This window comes from Sciurus vulgaris, assembly GCF_902686455.1.
Source record: "Sciurus vulgaris genome assembly, chromosome: 3".
Lineage (NCBI taxonomy): Eukaryota > Metazoa > Chordata > Mammalia > Rodentia > Sciuridae > Sciurus > Sciurus vulgaris.
In genome coordinates this window covers 64,014,810-64,028,175 of record NC_136463.1, presented here as the reverse complement: position 1 = coordinate 64,028,175, position 13,366 = coordinate 64,014,810, and the positions used below count along the sequence as shown (strand labels likewise).

The window sequence follows — 13,366 nt, the reverse complement described above, 5'->3', positions numbered from 1 at the left end:
CACTGTGGGGACACAGGAGGTAGAAACTAGTACTTCCTGGGGGAAACCCGAGGAAGGGGTCACAGAGGAGGAGGAGGCATCCAAGTTGGCCCTGAAGGATACAAAGATGTTCACCAAGCATGAGGCACAACTTGGGAAAAAGCCCAGAGGCAGAAAAGTAGCAAGAATGTAGGTGTGGTGGCCTTGGTGACATGAGGGGAAGATGAGGCCAGAGAGCTAGATGGGGGCCAAGCAGGAAGATGCAATCGTGTGTGCGTGTGTCACGCGCGTGACGTGCACATACTTATACATAAAGTACATCATTTTCTTGTCTGACCCAGCAGCCTGTGAGCTTCACTGTCCCTTCAGGGGACAGTCCAGGGCCTAGTAGTAGCAGGAACTTAAGAAGTGTTTGCTGATGTCCTTGACATCTTTGGCCCTGATCTTAGCTAATGGTGCTGTCCAGGTTCTAGGGATAGGACAGTGGAGGGTTAACTGGAGACTCCGGCCTTCCCCTCCCATGGAGATTTTAAAACTTCCCAAAGCACGGCTATGACTTCACATCTTTGAGGTCAGGCCCTGACTATATGGGGAAAAACCAATTAGAGGGCTTTTTCTTATTTTTACACAGTCACTCAGTACAGCACACTTCTGTAATCCCTGGTCACCCAAAAGTGTGGGAACCTCTTCCTACCAACTACCAATAAATTCACCAGATTCTCCAGCCAAATTCAACCCCGATACTTGCTATGTGGAGCTAGGGTCAGCCCACAGGTAGGACTGTACCCCACTTAAGATGCCAGTTGCAATAATGTAGAGGACCAGCTGCTATAAATTAGGGTTTCCAGAACCCATTCTTAGATTCAATTAGTTTGCTCGGACAGCTTGCAGAACTCAGATTTACTGGTTTATTGTAAAGGGTGTTATAAAGCACACAGACAGACACGTGTGGAGTAAGGTCTGGGAGAGGGTGCAGAGCTTCCATGCCCCGCTGGGTGCACTGCCCTCTGAGAGCCTTCCTCCATGTGCTCTGCTACCCAGAAGCCCCCATAACCCTCTTGAGTTTTTATGGAGGTTTCTTTACACAGGCATGACTGATGACATCCTGGGCCACAAGTGATCAGTTTCATCCCTTCTCCCCTTCTCTGAGGTTGTGGGTGAAGCTGAAAATCCCAACCCTCTAATCATGCCTTGGTCTTTCTGGTGACCAGCCTCCATCCTAAAGCTATCTTGAGGATCACCAGCCACTTCATTAGCAAACAAGTTACTCTTACCACTCTGAAGATTTCCAGAGTTTTAGAGCTCTATGTCAAGAAATAGGAATAAAGACCAGATATATATGTGTGTGTGTGTGTGTGTATGTATATATATATATATCTATGTGTGTGCGTGTGTGTACTGGGGATTGAACCCAGGGGCACCTTCCCAATGAGATACATACCCAGCCCTTTTTATTTTTTATCTTGAGAAAGACTGGCCTCAAACTTGCTGTCCTCCTGCTTCGGACCCCCAAGTCACTGGGTTTAGAGGTACATATCACCTTGCCCACCTAAATATTTACTTCATAGTATCACAGGTCCACAGACTGATTAGATGTTCTGAAACTTTGGCTCTAGGATCTTCTCTGCCTCCCCCAGGTCCTTGCATGGTCAAGGCTGACCACAGGGAGTCCCCATCTGAGATGAGGCTTCAAGGCAGTCCTCATGAATATCAGGCTTACTTGCAGCCAGGAGCTCAGGCAGCTGAAGGGACAGGACGCTTTCAGAATACAGAATGGAGACATGGAAAACAAACAACCTGGCCTCTTGTTTCTTGGGTATCTGAGAATCAGACTCCCTTAATAGAGCCTGGCTGAGTGGTTTCCAGGATGCAGGTGCTTCTGGTCAGACAGTGTCTGTGGGAGGCCCAACCCCGGGTTGCTGAAAGCAGAGGTTTGTTATGCAACTGGGACTGGGCTAGGGGAGGCAGAGCTGGCTATGGGGCTTTGTGTTCCTGGCCTGGCCAGTATCTGGAAAGCTTTTGCCATTTGTCTCCAGGGGATAGCTCCATCCTCCTGCTTTCTCCCTGGCTCCCTCAGAACAAGTGAGGCCCATTAGCATCCTTCTCAACAAGTGTGTAGGTCCTACAGCATAAGTGAGAAGTGAAACTGGGGGTGAGGCGCAGCTTTGCCCTCCGCATATAACTTGTGCGGCCCCTGACAAATGCCCTGAGCAGCCTGTGCTTCAGTTCCCTTCTTGCCAAAAGCATGATCCCTGTAAAGCACTCACACTGAGTCCAACACAAAGCATCCCTTATATAAGCTCTTGCCCTTTTTATTTTTAACTTTTTTTGTGCAGTGCTGGGGATTGAACCCAGGACCTCATACATGCTAAGCAGGTGCTCTACCACTGACCTACACCCCCAGCCCGAACTCTCATGTTATGTTTCAGGGTTCCCATCCTGGCTCTGCCACCTCCTCCTCACTGAACTTGGCCAAGCACCCCAGCATCTCTGGGTCTTTGATTCCTCATCTGTGACGTTCAGATCATCAAGCCTCCCTTGAGGGGCTGTTGTGAAAGTCAATGAGATTAAATGTGGTAATGATAATGTGTGTTGAACGCTGAGCGTGGTGCCAGGTGTGGAATAAGTGCTCAATAAATGGCGGCTATTATTGTTATTAGGAGTTGTGAGTCTAAGTTACACGGTGGAGAACAAGATTGATGTGAAGCCAGTTTCCCTCGCCACCTGGGCCTTCCCCTGCCTGGACTGCCTCCCAGCCCTGGAGCAATTTGACTTGGAAAGACAAGGGCGGCTGCAATGGGAGACTGCCAGCCACTGTGGGATGGTGGTGGTCCTGAGAGACAGTGGAGCTGAGTGTTAGGCCCCCATTGATATGGGCGGATGCACACAGGTCTACAGCCTGGAGGCGTGCTGACTCAGCTCTGGGCCATCACTTCAGGAGGCCAGGCTGGAGGAGGCGGGAAGGGTGCAAAAGCAAGAGACAGCTTCTTTTAGGGCTAGAAAAAGCCGAGGAGGGCTCCAGCACTGTAGCCTCCAAAGGATTCATTGTAGGTTGGCTCAGTGACAGGGCAGGAGAGTTATGTTTGAGAACCCAGATAGAACGGACCTCAGTGGAGTTCTCAGTGCTTAAGCACATTGATTTTCAGTCTTCTGTCACCCCTGTGGAGAATCAGAGTCATTACTTGTCCCCATACAAAGTCCCACGAGATCCTTTGATGAGTAAAGGAGATGATTCTGGAGTCCCCCCTATGGACCAGGAGTTGCTAGGCTCCTCTTCCTTCTGCTGGGGGACTTTACAGCTGCACCTGTAACTTTCCAAAACCCAGGCAGGCTCCCTTCAGATAAATACAAAAACTTTCCACCTTCTCTTTTCATGCTATTGAAATTTCAAAATAGTGAACATGATGTTGACTCTGCTTTTCCTGCTGCATGTGTCCCATGCTCTGAACCCAGAGGTTCTGGTACCCCTTATAGGAGAGGGAACCTGGATGTAGTCACAGACTGGTGGCCACAGTGGGACCTTTCGCCCGTGAGGGACTCACCAGGCTTTGGGGTCGACATCGGGCCCTTACCCAAGATGGCCAGCACTAGGAAGCTGTTGTGGGCTGTCTCTTCTGGCCCTCTAGGGACATCTCCCTCATCCCTTTCATGTTTATGTGCATAATCCTTTCTGTGCACGTGTTTCTGTGAGTGCACTCTCCAGTCTTGGTCAGACCTTCTGCTCTTTCCATTCAGACCAGTGTTTCTATGTCTCTTCCTCAGTACTCAGTACTCCCGTGGGTACTTCTTTTTTTTTTCTTATTTAGTTGTAGATGGACACAATGTCTTTATTTTATTTATTTATGTGGTACTGAGGATCGAATCCATAACCCAACACATGTGAAGCAAGCACTCTACCGCTGAGACGCAACCCAGCCCCATGGGTACTTCTTAATACCTCATACGGGGTCACATCTAGCACCACTGTGTCCCCCACCAATGAATGAATCAATTCCTTCAGGCCACATGCCACATTTTGTTTCTCCCTTCGACTGCACTTTATTATATTCTCTATTGTCTTCAAACCCTCCTCTCACCTTCTGATTGGACAGCCCCTTCCCTTTGCCCAAGCTTTTGTTGAAAGCATCTTGGCCTCCACTGTGGTTCCTGCCACCCAACCTGCATGCCTCGCCAGCCAATTCCAGATGGCCCACTGGAAACAAGGCAGAAACCCAAAAAAGTCCCCCTGTCTGCCAAGGAATGTGGAGATGAGCTAGGATCAGGAAGGGTTAACAGAGACAACGTGCTGGGACCCTGTCCTCCCTGCTCACCTGCCTCCAGCCAGCGCCACGGCTCAACTTGTCTCAGTCCCCTGATTTCCCTCTCAGACAGTGAGACAGTCACAGAAATGATCCGAAGCCACATGGAGTCGTGATAGCTTATTATGTGCTCTGTGAATGTTACTAATCAAGAGCTGAGGCTATTGACTTCTTTAACCCTCCCCTCTACTCAGAGGTGGTGATGACTGAGTGGCAGGAGGAGGGAGGCGTGTCTTGAAATCAGCAGAAAACGAAGGTGCTTTCATTCAACTAGGAGAGGTAGTTGGGGGACTGGTAGAAGCTTGGGGCTTGCAGGCAGTCCCTGCCACATCAGCAGCTGCTTTGATCAAGGGTGCTCAGGAAGCCTGGGTGAGGAGGACTGGCCCTGCCCGGCTGATTCACCTGGCCACTGGCACCCTGGGAGGAAAAGACTGGAGTCCCTGGCAGGGGATGCAGGTGAGAAGTGTAGAGAGAAATGCCCCTTTCTTCCAAAATCTCTCTGTAATCACTTTCTGCTTCTAGCTCAGACCACACAGCAGGTAACTGATGTGCTTAAGGATGTATTTCTTTGGGCCCTGTCTGTGACAGTATTTGTGGGTGATCAGGGTAAGGTCAGGGACTCCACATACCTTCAGCCCTGCTGGCTGCCTGGGCTACGTCCTAATTAATAGGAAGAGGGGCCAGGCTGAGGTTCAATGTCAGTTGTACTTCTAGAGGTGGGTGTGGGGACCAGGAACAAGCTCTGCCTTAGCTCAGGGTGGGGAGGATGAAATCGGGGCCAGGCAGCAGGATAAGGGCTTGGAAAAGCATCCTGCCCTGGCAACCAGACCTGGTTGGGACAGCTGGAGCCTACATCTGAGGCTCAGAGGGAACAGGGGTCACATCCCAGCTCCCCATGGTCAAGTTACTTAACCTCAAGCCTCAGATCCTTTGTTTATAAAAAAGACAGTAATACCCACTTTATAAGGTTGTGAAAATTAAATGAGATTCTACAGAAAACAGCCAGCATGGTGCCTGGCATAGCATAAGCACCTAATAAAGTGTATAAATATTTATAATGTGTGCATCGATATCTGAACTATATGTACTTAAAGTTGTTTGGCAGCAGGACCCGGTCTCCCCATACTGAGTCTATAGCAACAAGGCTATTTCCAGCCTCTCCACCCAACAGGGCTGCTGAGCATCTGCAAGCCTGGCTGACCGTGTTTCTGGGGTTGAGCATGACTGAACTTATGATTGCGGGGGGTGGGGTCAGTGACCCAGTGACAGTGTCTGGGAAGTAAGGGGTTGCTATGCATGAGGTTAACTGCCTTCATTTGAGCTACGGTCAACAGCCAAGCCCTGTCTCCTGGATGTCTGTGTGTGTGCTACTAACTTAAGTCTGTCCTGGCCTGCCAAAGTCCAGAGCTGATCAGAAAATGAATTTGGGAGACTGGGGGTGGAAGAGCACCTACCTAACATTTGTGAGGCTCTGGATTCAATCCCCAGCACTGAAAAAAAAGAAGGAGGAGATGGAGAGAAAGAAGGGATTGGGGCAAGTAATTTCCCAAAACATTTAACATAGGCTTCCTTTAAATAGGAATGCTGTATATCTATTTAAAATAGATTCTGAGCCTGGTGTGGTGGCATACCTGTAATCCCAGCAGCTCAGGAGGCTGAAGCAGGAGGATTGAGAGTTCAAAGCCAGCAACAGCAAGCACCTAAGCAAGTCAGTGAGACCCTGTCTCTAAATAGAATACAAAATAGGACTGGAGATGTGGCTCAGTGGTTAAGGCCCCAGTACCAAAAAAACAATTTTGACTTTGCACAATTTGATTCATGTTTCGGCCAATATCTTCCCAGATAGTTGTCTGTGTATGAACTTTTAATTTGACCAGGTATATGCATGTATTTCTATGGTGGAGTATCATACTATGCAGACTGTTTATGAGCTTTTTTTTCCCTTTATTGCACACATCACTCCATTTCATTATATATACAGCTTTGTCATTATTTTTGTCGCGTTTCTATTTCCATCATCATCATTTTTATGGCTGGTATAGTTTTCCACAAAACACAAGAAGATTTTTCATCTTGCAGATTTGATTCTAGCATCAGGAACACAGCATGTGGCAGGGAACACAAACCTGGAGCCCTGTTCTTCACGTTGCTTTGTGCGCGCAGAAGGCATTGGAACATACCTATTTTCCTCCCACTTAATTGGCATATGTGGATGAGTCCTCTGCCATCATCGTTTGCAGTATAGTTCCTGATGAGAAACTTCAATTTGTTACAACTCTATGGAAAGTCATTTCCTTTTTTTTTTTTTTTTGTTTTAATTTGATACCCAGGGATTGAACCCACGGGCATTTTACCACTGAGCTACATCCCTGGCCCACCCTTTTATTTTATGAGACTGTGTCTCACCAAGTTGCCCAGGCTGGCCTCAAACTTGTGATCCTCCTGCCTCAGCCTCCCAAGTCACTGGGATTACAGGTGTGCACCAACACAACCAGTCAGGAAAGTTATTTTCCAGATGTTTTGCTAGTTTATAAACTCTTTCCAATATGATACTCATTTAGGACAAAGGGTTATATCTTGTTCATCCTTAAAATTCCCAGAACAATTCCTTACATGCAGTATTGAATAAATGTTGAATTGAAGCACCTAATATTTTTTAATTAAACATCTCAGGCAGCAGCACTGCCTGTAGTCCCAGCTACTAGAGAGCCTGAGTCTGGAGAGTCACTTGAGGCTAGGAGTTTGAGGCCATCCTGAGCAATCATAGCAAGACCCTGTAAAAATTAACTATCTTCAATATTAATTGATGCAGTGCAGTGTACATTTTCTGGGTCTCTTTGTATAGAAGGTTTGAACGCAGTTTCATCCTATTTGGTTGACACAGCCTCATGAACATCATTTTCTGTGTGGTTCGTGATATCACGAAGTCCTCAGGGCCCATGGAGGTATGTGGGGCCACTTGCCCAGTGAGTAAATTGTCCCACACAACTGTTCCATGAGGTGGTGGTGCCTGCTCTCAGAACAATTTCCTTCCCTCCCCTCCTTCTGTGTCCTTGGTGGCGGAAGCAACTTGGGAAGCTGTCCATGGACCTTGGTGGGACCTGGGAGGAATAGCCGGGATGTCCAGTGAGGCCCTTCAGGCTGACCTTGGTGCAGAGTGTCTGTGCTTTGGTGATTTCTGATTTTTAGCTGGAGTCTGTGATGGGGAAGGCATGAGATGGGGGTTCCATCTTATGGAAGTTGTGACATAACTTAAATGCCTCAGATTAGGACATTGAGGAGGGCACCTGATCAGGCCTTGGAACAGGCCTGCACACATAGGTGGCCTACAGGGTACACCCCAGAGTGATGGGTAAACATCCCTTTCCCCACTCTTAGCCAATAACCCTCAGTGTCATTTCCTCTGGGCCTGGCCAGTTGGGTTCATGCTAATGGAGTCCATGTAGCCAGCAGACCCACCTCCTCCAAACTTCCATCACCCACTGGTCAGCACCACTTGGTGTGGATGTGAGCGTACCCTGCCCAGCACTGCAGAAGGAGTGTTTCGTGTCTCCATGTGTCCTATCTCCCCAGCAGATTGGCCTGTTCCAGGAGAGACCACATCTCACCTTCTCAGTTGTGATACTCTTAAGTAGTTCCTGCCTGCTTGTGCCTTTATTCTGCAAATAGTCCTTGTGCTAGGCATTAGGAACAAGACAGTGAAGAGAAACAGACACGGCCTCTGCTCCTGGGGAGCTGACAGGTTTTGAAGTCAGGTGTGGTGGCACATACCTATAATCCCAGCAACTTGGAAAACTGAGGCAGAAGGATAGCAAGTTCAAGGTCAACCTCAGCAACTTAGTGAGATCCTATCTCAAAATAAAAACACATAAATAAAAAGGACGGGAGATGTAGCTTAGTGGTAAAATGTCTCAACAAAAAACAAGCTGGTATTTCTGCTGAGGTCTGCAGGATGCGTAGGCTAATGAGGAGACAGTGGTCAGATGCATTCCAGACAGAAGTTGTGGCACATGTGAAGGTCCTGTGGCAGTGGCAGAGCAAGGACCAGGGACTGAAGGAAGGCCAACCTGAAGAGGATAAAGAGCAGGGTGGAACAGGAGACAGGTGTGAGAGAGGCTGGTGAGGAGGAAGGGTCCAGCCTGAACAGGCATCCTCACCATGCAGAGGTGTGGGGGGAGTCCTCAAAGACAATCAGGAAGCCTCTGAAGGCTGCTGAGCTGGCAGGGATGGGAGAAATGATATGATTTGATTTGTGTCTTGAAAAGATCAGTCGGGCTGTGTGTCAAGAGCCAGTTGGAAGCAGGCCAAGGTGAGGGTGGGGACTCCTGCCAAGGGGTTTGTGGCATAGGCCATGCATGGGGTGGTGGCTGTGTGGATTGGGAAGGGGTGCCGCAGGTCGGAGGGACATCTGGAGTTCTTGGAGATGGACCGTTTGGGCAGGGTGAAGGAGAGTGAACACCCAGGGTGCTGGCTGGGTGTTTGGCTCTATATCCGATGGAAAGCGCTGTGGTTGTTGCCTGCTCGGCACCTCGTAGTGAGCTAAGCCCATTCACAAACTGTCTCCCTGGCCTTCCCAACTGTCACCACTGATTTACAGATGAGGAGATGAGGCCGAGGTAAGTGCCCAGGTCAGGATTGCCTCCAAAGGGCACACCCTGCTCTGTCCTGTGTCCCAGGGCTAAACCCCAAGGCACCCCCTTCCCTGTGTGCTCAGGGCTGGGACACATACCTGCAAAGAGGTGAATGGAGGGGTTGAGACAGGGTGATGAGAGAGGACACACAGTCTGTAGGCCTTGATTTTTGTCCCTTCTGCTTTGAGTCAGGCCCAGCAGCGAGATGTGGCTTGTTTCACGCCCAGACACAGATCCAGGCTGCAAGATGCAGGAGGCAGTCGAGCCCCAGAAACCAGTACTCACGTGCCCAGGGCAATTCCACTCCAGGGAAATGTATCCCCTGCAGGAAGCAGGTGGCTTTCCCTGGGACCTGGGGCTCTTCTTGACAGTGAGGAGCTTCATTTGTGTGAGTCAGAGGCGGGCCTAGCCTCTCGTGCACATATGCTTTTTAAAATGCCAGCTGCTTAATTTTGGGTATTGGAACCTGGAAACAAAGTCAAAACCCATAAGGGGAAAAGGCTCATTAGCCTCTTATTGATCTGAGATTTAATAGAGCAGCAATTATGTATTGTTTGAACTGGAGCCTGTTGTCTTTTTGTGGCCCTGGCCTCTAAGTTGCATCTTATTCCCCTACCTGCCACAGACACAATAGGTGCTTAAACATGACGAAGAGATGGCAGGAACTGGCTGCAGGGTCCCCCAGTGATGGCTGGTAGCTGGAACACAGGGTTGTGCACTCAAGGAGGTTGTCATGCCACCTTACCTAGCCTGTATGGGGCTCCCCAAAGCAAGGGGTAGAGGGGACATCCAGAAACCCCTACCGCCACCCTGCCTGCCTAAGGTGGAACTGGAGGGGCTTTCTCCCTGCCTGGAAACCACAGCCCTTATTGGAACCTGGGGAGTAAGCAGCATTGTACCCAAACTGTTGGGGAAGTGGGGGTTCCTAACCCCAGCAGGAACAAGTCACTCTCCCCTTTCCCCACTTCCTACCCCAGACTGGAGCTGATCAACAACCTTTGAGCCTGCTTTTGGAGGGTGACTGATCCATCCTGCTCCTGTCCCCAGGCTGGGCATCCATGTTCCTGGGTCTAGGGATGGAGAACAGGACAGTTTTCAGTCCCTCCCTCCTACTTTCATTCCCTGCCCCCAGCAGCATCGATGTGTGATCAATCAGACAGTATTTACCAAGGTCTTGTGCACCTTCATCCTTCAGAACCCTGCTTGCTTGTCACCCCTGTGATACAGCCAAACACCCTGTCAGCCTGGGCCAGGTTAACTCAGCTGTCAAGCATCACCAGGGGCTCAGTGAGGCCTGGCCCTGCCCTGTTCACCGGTGTCTCCTAACACAGCTGTGCTCCTCAGGTGCCCACAGGTGATGGTCACATGGACTACGAAATCAGAGAACAAGGAAGAGCCAGACGGGTGGGGCACAGACACAGCCAGCACAGGACACATTCAGCTACTCGGAAGCAGGTCATTTTGGGAACTGCTGTTCTGTGGAGGCAGAACACAAGTCCTGCATGCTAAGGCTGAGTCCTGCAGCCCCCTGCCACCCAGAAGAACTTCCAGCCATGATGTAAATGTCCTGTTTCTGTTCTGTCTCATATGTGGCCACCAGCCAGGTGTGACAGTTGAGTACCTGAAAAGAGCTTAGTCCCACTGAGGAACTGTTTTGTTTCGTTGAACTGTTTTTTTGGTCCTGAAGTTCAGTCCCAGTGTCTCACACATACTAGGCAAGTGTTCTACCACTGAGCTACACCCTCAGCCCCTAATTTCACTTTAAATATTCACCTGTGGCTGGTGGCTACTACATTAGATAGCAGAAGGCTATCTCCTAATAGGGGGAAACATGCAAAGTTTTAAAACAAGTTCTGACAAGGGGTTTCACTAATCACAACCCTGGTGTTTGAGTGTTTATGATGTGCTGGTTGCTTTTCATGTATATCTAAGTGAATTTTCAAAGCAATCCTGAGAATAAACATTATCCCATTTATGGATGAGAACAACTGAGTCTTGGAGAGGTTTTGAGTAGTTTACCCAAGAGTCCACCCAAAGCCTGTGTTACAGGCACCATGCTACACTGCCTCAGCATGAGCTAAGAACAGCATTTCAGAAACACAACATTGGTGACCAAGTTCAGGGTCACGGGGATTAGAGCACCAAGGAGAACTGGGGACTCTTAAATGACTCCAGGACTGAGAGAGATGATAATACACCCATTTCTAGAGCTTCCAACATGCAAAAGCAGAGGGAAGGGCCCAGTCCTTGTGGGGGTTGCTAGGGACTGAATGTTTGTATTGCCTTAAATCCCTGTGTTAAAGCCTCTCCTCCTATTGGGTAATATTTGGAGGTGAGACTTTTGAGAGATCATTAGGGTTAGATGAGGTCACAAGAGTGGACCCCCCTCCTGGTGCCTTTATAAGAAGAGACTAGAGCCTCTTCTCTCCCTCCACCACGTAAGGACACAGACTGCTGTCTGTAAACCAGGAGGAGGGCCCTCACCAGAACCCACCATGTGGACACTCTGATCTGAGTGAGAAAGAAGTTTCTGTTGTCCAAGCCACCCAGTCTAGGGTAGTTTTATTATAGCAGACAGAGCTTAAGATAGGGCCAGGACTGCACTGTCCCTCCCCCTTGGCTGTGTGTGTAGGGAAGGTGGCAGTCAGGCTGAGGAGACCCTGTGGGGGGGTGTGGGCGGAGCTGCTGGGCCTGGGCTTCCTGTCTGCTGGAAACTTCTCCCTTCCCTCCTATGGGATGGATGGATGGATGAATAGGTAGATAGATAGATAGCTTGCTCGCTCAGGACAAAGCCAACTGTCTGGCCTAGAACCAGCATTGGGGAGCGTATGAGCTTCTGTTGGCTGTACCTGCATGCCCAGGGAAGTCTTTGTCCCAGGGTCATTCTGTGTCCCTTCTCTGCCCAGTCATTTGAGAGTCATCAGCCACATCCTCAGGTACCCACCTGAGCAGAACCAACTCCCTAATTGCCATGGGCACCTGCTTCTGGGAGGGGAGGGCATGATTGCTCCCCTGAGCTCTGAAAAAATACCCTGCTTTGCCATTAACTAGCTGAGAACTGAAGCAGTCCATGACATTGCTGAGCAGCCTCTGCTGCTTCATCTGTACAATGGGGATCGTAACCCCCACTCCATACTTCATGTCCAGGGTTGCCGTGCCTCTTACACACACATATCTGGTAGCCCTTGGTGTTTTATTGCCACCTGATCTAAAAGACCACAGTCTCATTCAACAGCCTGGGGAGGAATAGCACACTTTGTTTTGGGGTGAGCTGTCAACAAAACCCCTAAGAATGCAGCAGGGAGATCTGGCCTCTCTGAGGGTCGTTTTGCATACCTGCCATCTGTATAGGGGCTGGTGGAAATCAGCAAGGACGACAAAGGCAGCCAGCTTTAGCCCCTGCTTCCTCTCCTCAGGGAGGGAGCTGGCTCCAGGCCCACCTTGGCTGATGGGCCGTGCTGCCCTAGAAGTAGCAGGATTGGGGATGAGAGGTGCAGGGGTAAAGAGAGGCAGCCTGAGGGGAAGGTCGGGGATGGCAGCTCAAGTCTAGGGAGACAGGCTGCTGGTCCGTGGAAGGGCTCACCTTCAACAGAGCAAAGATCCCACCCCCAGGACTGACAGGGGGGGCCATCCCCACCGCTTTCAAGAACCATGATCACTCAGAGGGCAAGAAAATAGTCGCGAACAGTGCCCAGGAGACCCTCCCCAGATGAACTGGACCACCAAAGACCCTAAGCCTAGAACCCTCCTGAGAGCGGGGGAGGGGCCCCTGTGATGAGCAGGACCTGAAGGGACTGACTTCTCTGCCAGCACAGAGGGATGGGAGCTTGGGGCACTTTCTGTTTTATTTGGAAAAATAAGAGAGAAAAGAAATGACGTTTCTCACACCTGAGCTTGGGATGTGGCCAGTCCATGCCCCCGCCAGTGTGTCACAGCCTTTCCTGCGTGCAGACTCCCTCCCTCCACCCCTCCCGCAGTGCCCTGGCTTAGCCACCCAATCAGGCTGGTGACACACGCTTTGGGAAGCCAAGTTGGTGACATTTCCCTCTCTGTAGAGAGGTGTGCTCCTTGTTCAGTTGGCAGCCTGCAGAAAAGGCCAAGTAACAGATCCAGCCTTCCCTTGCCTGGGGGTAGGGACTGGAGAAAGCCCCTCCCCTGCAGGAACTGCAGGCTCTGAGTCCCCTGAAGAGGAGCCACTGTCACCATCGCTGAATCATGCCTGGGGTGGGCCAGGAACCAGTCTCAGCCCCAACAAATCCACCTCTGCCTCCCTGTGTTTGTTCTGGCCTCCTCGGTATTGCTTGTTGCAGTGCCTCTAGGGGAAGCAAAATATGTATTTAGAAATTCCATGCTTAAACAGGAGAAGGAAAAACACTAGAATCTGGGTTCTGGCTATTTATGTATCCTGAGGAAATGATATCATGGCTCCAGAGTCAGTCCCAAGTCAGTCCTGAACCT

General features: G+C 50.0%; 1 protein-coding gene across 10 annotated transcripts in view; it reads left to right on the top strand.

Annotated features, from left to right (window-relative positions):
* The window catches only part of RPH3AL (rabphilin 3A like (without C2 domains)), a 259,447-nt gene that overhangs the window by 191,115 nt on the left and 54,966 nt on the right, over positions 1-13,366 (top strand). The window lies entirely within an intron of this gene.